Source organism: Orycteropus afer, unplaced genomic scaffold (assembly GCF_000298275.1).
Source record: "Orycteropus afer afer isolate SDZICR_OR568_19922 unplaced genomic scaffold, OryAfe1.0 scaffold00771, whole genome shotgun sequence".
NCBI lineage: Eukaryota > Metazoa > Chordata > Mammalia > Tubulidentata > Orycteropodidae > Orycteropus > Orycteropus afer.
Genome location: NW_006922358.1, coordinates 886,241 through 893,199, shown reverse-complemented (window position 1 = coordinate 893,199; position 6,959 = coordinate 886,241).

Genomic DNA, 6,959 nt, shown 5'->3' with positions numbered 1-6,959 from the left:
CTTGGAATAATCCTACCTGGTCATGGTGTTTATTTATTTTTGTACATTATTGGATTTAATTTGCTAGTGTTTTTTTAAGGATTTTTGCATCTGGTTCATGAGATATATTGGATGGTAATGATCATTCCTTTAAAGACATTTGTTGTAATGCCTTTAAAGAATCCTGGTGCTTCAATGGATAAGTGCTTGGCTGCTAACTAAAAGGTCATGCTTCAAACCCACTGGTCACTCAATGGGAGAAAGATGTAGCAGTCAGCTTCTGTAAAGATTGTTGTTATGTGCTGCCAAGTCAGCCCCGACTCATAGCGACCCCTCCTTGGGTTTCCGAGGTGGTATCACTACTGAAATAGATTGCCCACCCTTCCTTCTGAGGAGTGGCTGGTGGCTTTGAACTGCCAGCCTTCTAGTTAGCAGTCAAGTGCCTTAGGCACTATGCTACCAGAGCTCCTTCTGATAGAAAAGGAGGAAACTCTTCCTAACTAATTCTATGTGATAGAATTTCACATTTAGGAAGAGTTTCCTCCTTTTCTATTTATTGGAAGAGTTTGAGAAGGAATGTTTGGTAGAATTCTCCAGTGAAACTATCTGGCCCTGGTGTTTTCTGTTTTCAAAGGTTATTCATTGTGTTGATTCAATTCCTTTAATAGCTATAGTCTTATTAAGATGATCTATTTATGTTTCTACTAGTTTTGGTAGTTTGTGTCTTCCTGAAAAACAGTCTACTTCATCTATATTATCAAATTTATGGGAATATAGCTATTCATAGTATTCATTTATTATTCTTTTAATGTTACAGGAAAATTTGTAATGACTTGTTTTTCATTGCTAATATTAGTAATTTGTGTTTTCTCTTTTTATTCCCCTTGGTTAGTCTGGCTAGTTTTTTTTCAATTTTATTGATCTTTTCAGAGAACTAGTTTGGTTTCATTGATTTTCTCTATTCGTTTCCTGTTGCTCCTTTGAATGTAATCTATTATATTTTCTTTCTTTTTTTTTTTTCTGAATACATTTATAATTTTTTGTTTGAATTTGCTTTTCTGACATTTTGCTGCTGTTATGTGGGTGATGGTGAGAGGAACAGGACCAGGGTGAATTGTTAGAAAAGTAAGTTTTATTGAATCATCTGTCTGGTAGATGGACTGAGGTTTAGAGTAGCATCAGCCCCATCCTGTCTCCACAGGGTGCTTAAGTAGTGTTTTAATGCAGGAGGTAGATTGCCTATTTCAAAAGAACCCATCCCAAGTGTTGAAGAGGAATGAAATGCAAGGGAGGGGGAAGGGACAAGATAGGCCTGGGGCCAGAGACAAAGGATCCAAGTGGAAATTGAGGGTGGGGGTGGGGGTGGGGGGCAGCTTCAAGGCATGAAAGCAGACAAAGAACCCCACGGGAAACTGGGGGTGTGGGGGCAGGGACACCTGAAAGGTGGGAAGGAACACAAAGAGTCTGAATGGAAATTAGGGGGTGGAGACTAAGAGAGTACTGAGAGAGAAGGAAAATAACTGAGTAGATACTGGCAGACTGGGTAAAGGGTGAAGAATTTATCTTTTAGCTGCAATATGACTAGGAGTAAATTTTTATTTACACTGTTTGCTATTTGCTTGGCCTAAAGATTCTGTGGCTTGATCTCTTCAATGACTGAAAATTTTCAGTCATTATCTCTTCAAATATTGTTTTTGCTCCATTTCCTTCCTTCTCTGCTTCTGGGAATATTAGATTAGACTGTCTCATTATATCTTCCTGTTTCTTACACTTTTTTTGTGCTTTGTTACGTTGGCTATCTTTATTCTGGATAGTTTCTTCTGACATATCTGTTCTCGTTGTCTAGTGCTGCTCTGACAAAAAAATATACCACAAATGGGATGGCCTTAACAAACAGGAGTTTATTCTTATAATTTGGAGGTTTTAAGTCCGAGTTCAAAGTGCCAGGCTCTAGGGGCTGGGTGAAAGCCCCTCAGCCTTAGGCTTTAGCTCTGCCTCCAGCTCCGGACCTACTGAAGCTAGAGGCTTTTCTTCACTCAGACAGCTACTGGCTGCTGAAGCTGCCAAGCCCAAGGTTGACAAAATAAAAACACACAGTCCCAATATTACCAAATCACACAGCAGGCTATTGATTCAAGTCCATTTTAAGTCCCAGGGTTGACAGAGTATGGCAGGCTGCTGAACAACGAACAACATGGCTACATGCAGGGTTCAAGGTGCCATAAGCTAGAGACCATTCCCAATGCTTCTCCTTACATACAAGAAGCAGACCATATCCCAAAGGCAGCTACTCAGCTTCTTGTGGTAGATCCCACCATGGAGTTGATTGTCAGTCTCATCATGGGAAATAATTACTACCAGCTGCCCAGCCACTCAACTAGGCCCAGCCAAATTGACATACAAACCGAACTACCACAATATATTAGGTTTATTAATAGTTCTTTTAACAAAATACACTTTAGCCAAATCTTTTTTTTTTTTTTTTGCTAAATATACTCATTGAGTTTTTAATATAATTATTTTATTTTTCTGTTGCAAAATTCCATTTGGTTATTTTTTATATTTTCTTCAATCTGTTGTATCATATTTTATGATTTTCAGTTCAGTAGAAATTTGCATACTTTTATACTATGTTTTATTTACAATATCTAGACAGCCTTTCCTTCTATTTTTCCTGTCTGTTGTTTTATTGCTTATTACTTCATGTTCCTTGATATATTTTATTTCATGATGAGTATGTATTTAAAATTATTTGTAGAGATATTTTGAGGCTTCTAATGATGTTAGTTTCTTCCAGAAAGGATATTTTGCTTCTATCTAGCACCATGGCAATATCAATAGTGGATTTTAGTGAATAAATATTAATACAAAACTCATTGCAGTCAAGTAAATCTTCATTCATAGCAATTGTATAGGACAATGTGGAACTGCCTCATAGGGTTTCCTATCTTTACAGAAACTTTACAGAAACAGCCTGCCACATTTTTTTCCATGGAGTAGCTGATGTGTTTGAACTGCCAGTCTTTGGATTACGAGGTGAGTGCTTTAAACTCCACAGCACAAGTGCTCCTTAAAATGTTTCATCTATTATATGTCAAGGTCCCTGGATAGTGAAAACAGTTTGTACTGACTAGTTACCTGAAGGTTGGCAGTTCAAACTCATCCAGCAGTGCCATAAAAGAAAGACCTGGCAACTTGCTTTTGCAAAGATTACAGCCAAGAAAACCATAGAGAGAAATTCTACTTTGTATCACATGAGGGGGCTACCATGTTTGTTTTTGGTATTATATGCCAAGCATTCTCTTGGACCCAGGATATAGTAGAAAACTAAGTAGACAGAATCTTTGCATTTATGGAATTATATTGATACTATATATCAAACTTTAAATATAGTGAAACATTGTTCACCATTGTTATGTATGTAAATTCCATAAGTTTGACCAAACCAAATTCAAACCAAACTCACTATTGTTGAGTTGATTCTACTCATAGCAACCTCTCCTTGGGTTTCTGAAGTGGTATCTTTCTGGGAGTTGATTGCCCAATCTTCTTTGGCCAAGGAGGGGAAAAAAAAAAAAAAAAAAAAATCTTAGTTTCCTTTTAAACAACAGCCTCCATTCATTAGAAAAAAAACAAATGCTTAGTGGTACCATAATTTAAGGTTCTGACTTGTAACCAAAACTTTTTGTGGACAAAGGCATGGGCAATTACAATAAGTCAAAATATCATTTGTTTCAAAAATATCTTTAAACTCTGAGGGAAAGATTCTTGATAAGGAAACACCATTTTATAAGCAACCAATAGCCTGAATTGATCTTAATTAGATGTTAAATTATATAATGTGTATATTTAGAGAGACTGTACTGTTGTTTCTTTCACAAGGTGAATTTGATTGTTTCATTTTAGTAACCTCACACAGAAAAAAATCCTTAAATGGCTCAAGTGCATTTTAATATAGCTATTCAATCAACATTTTTTGTTACATTTACAAATATGCAGAATTTGGCAATTTTGCAATTAGCTTCTAATTAGGAGAAACAAGTTTGCAGTAAAAGTAATTAGCATCCAAATTTTCTGCTACTAGAAATAATTGAAAGTCCCATCATAAATGTAAGTCTTCTGAATAAAACAGTGGTTTATCTTCTGAGACATAATTGCTTAGAAATTTTATCATTTTTATTCTGAAAAGGTGATGGGAAACTATGTTAACATTATCTGTGTTTCTGTACAAGTCAATCAGTAAAGTAATGAATATAAATTTATAGCATAAAGATCACAGTTTACTATTTGAAAGCATTTTACGTTTGCTGTGTTATTTGAAACTTTAACTCTGAAATAGGTTGTGCTGATGTTATATATCCCATCTGATGAATGAAGAGACAGAGTCTCAGATAATTGCTTCTCTAAATTTACATGATATGGAAGTAATTTGAGTTAGAACCACCAAACTTTTAACTTTAGTCTAGTTTTTCTCTGACATTTTACTAAATGCAGAATTTATTTTTGCCACATGCAACACAATTTTTTTAAAAAAAAGCTTTATGGCAAATAAATTTGAAAATGTCAATTATTGGAGATTCACAATATATAAACCAAACCAAACTCATTGCCATCAAGTTGGTCCCGACTCATAGCAACCCCTCCTTGGGCTTCCAAGGCAGCATCTCTATGGAAATAAATTGCCCAGTCTTCCTTCTGAGGAGTGGCTAATGGGTTTGAACTGTCAGCCTTTTGGCTAGCAGTCAAATGCCTTAGACACTACATCACTAGAGCTCCTTTTGCAATATATAACCCATTGCCTTCAAGTCAGATCTGACTCATAGCAACCGCTCCTTGGGTTTCTGAGGCTGTATCACTACGAAAGTAGATTGCCCAACCTTTCTTCCGAGGAGTGGCTGATGGGTTTGAACTACAAGCCTCTGGATAGTAGTCAAATGCCTTGACAATTCTTTCAGTACTATTCAATTTTGTTTGACTCAGCCTTTGTCATATTTATTTGTACATGAAATCCTTTTTCATGTAACATATATTAATGTTCTGTGGAAATGTGTTCTGTGATTATTCATGAAGATTAATTTAAAGAGCAGGGCAAATTCTTCTCATGAACATAGGTTCATAATAGTTTTAGAAACAAAGACATATCTGTGCTTTAGAGGAAGATTTAGAATCTGGGGAAGGCTTTCATTCTTTAAAGACTATTTACATAATCAGTTTTCTTTCTCTTTGGGTGAAGTAGATTTTCTAAAAGAGAGCATTTCAAGATGAAGCGAATTATTTTCTTTCCTTTCTCCTTCAACAATGGCCCTGAATAACACCATACCTCAGCTGTGCTTCCTGGAATAAATCAGATTCCACCATCACCTTCTGTGAAGTCAATACAACTAAACAGGAAGAGATTGTCTTTTGTAGATATATTAATGATCTTCTATAACATACTGGTTCTCTAATTGCCTGCCTTAATGTACCTTCAAAAATTAAGCAATTTATCCACAACCTCCTGAGTGACTTAAACATTGTGAATTTTTTATTCCTACCTCTAAGATGTTTAGGATAAGCTTTCTTTCAGGGAAATAATGAGGACAAGAACAATATGCAAATTTGCTGATTAAAAATCCCTTTGTTACAAAAAATCCTTGGGTCCTTAAAAGACCATCAAGAAGTAATTTAGTTTGTGGATGTATAAAGAAACAAAAATAATCTGACAACTTTTAGTTGGAAGTTTCCCCAAAATTAATTTTGTGCTAATTGCATCATACTTTCTCTTTTGTCAATGTACGTGGGACAAACAAATGAATAAAATTATTCCATGATCAAATATAACATTTATCTTCTAATTCTGATCTCACTACTGTATAGATTTATCTGTAGGCAATTGAAACCTCCACAGGAATGGGTTCAATAAGTACACAGTCTAACACAGCCTGATTTTCTGCATGTCATCATGTTCAAAGAGAAGTATTTCATTTCTTACAGATAATAAATTGTATTACAATGTGTTGTATGGATCCAACAAAGAAACCAAAGATCTGTGCATATTTGGGGCAATGTACTAATTTTATCCAAGTTTCAGTTGCTTAATCTACAGAAGGCTTATGTCAGAACATTTAAGTAAGTGCATATGTTGAGAATAAGTATGACAGATACATCAATAAAATACTTCTTATCCTTGTTACATTTCACTCTTTAAATTGGCCACTTTTTTCTGGAAAAGCATACACAATATATTAATAACAATGTAACTACATTGTATTACAATAAATATAAAATGATGAAATAAGGAAAGAGATAAAACATGTGTTTCTGTGTGTTGCTCTGTGTGTGTTTGTGTGTGTGTGTACTGCAGTGCCGTGAAGAAGAATGGTTTAAGTAATTTAAATTTAAAATTTAATAAGTTAAGTACATATGGCCCTAACATTACCTTACTTCTGCAAAATCTCTCTAAAGCAACAGTCTCTCCTATTGCTCTTTTCTAAGGCAAGGTTCAATGTGGTACAATATTTAAAGGAACTGAAAACTCAATCAGACACCCTGAGTAGATCAAAGAAAATGCAAACCTTTATCTTTTGTGTTTCTCTGCACAGTTTAGCAGTTCCCAGCTTAAAGACTTCAATGACTACTTCAGTAAAGAATACTTCAATCAAATCTTACAAGGTGTTAATACATCTTAATTATAGTAATGAAATAGCCTCCTTTAATGTGGGTGAAGGTCTTCATTCCTTGTTCATTTAAGATCTTAAATCTATGGTTAAAAAGAACACAATTTTCTCTAATTGTCATCCCACTTAAGCACATGCAAAACAATAATACACTGTGTCTGACTAGAGTGTAGACAGAATCCCTGTTTCTTAAAACCATCATCATCCTTCACTGACTGGTTAAAAAATATTTATCCAATGTCCTTGCAGTTCCAGGCTGTACTAAGTACTGGTACTGAAAAAGTGTTTGAGACAAGATCTCATGCTTGACAGTTTCTTGAATTG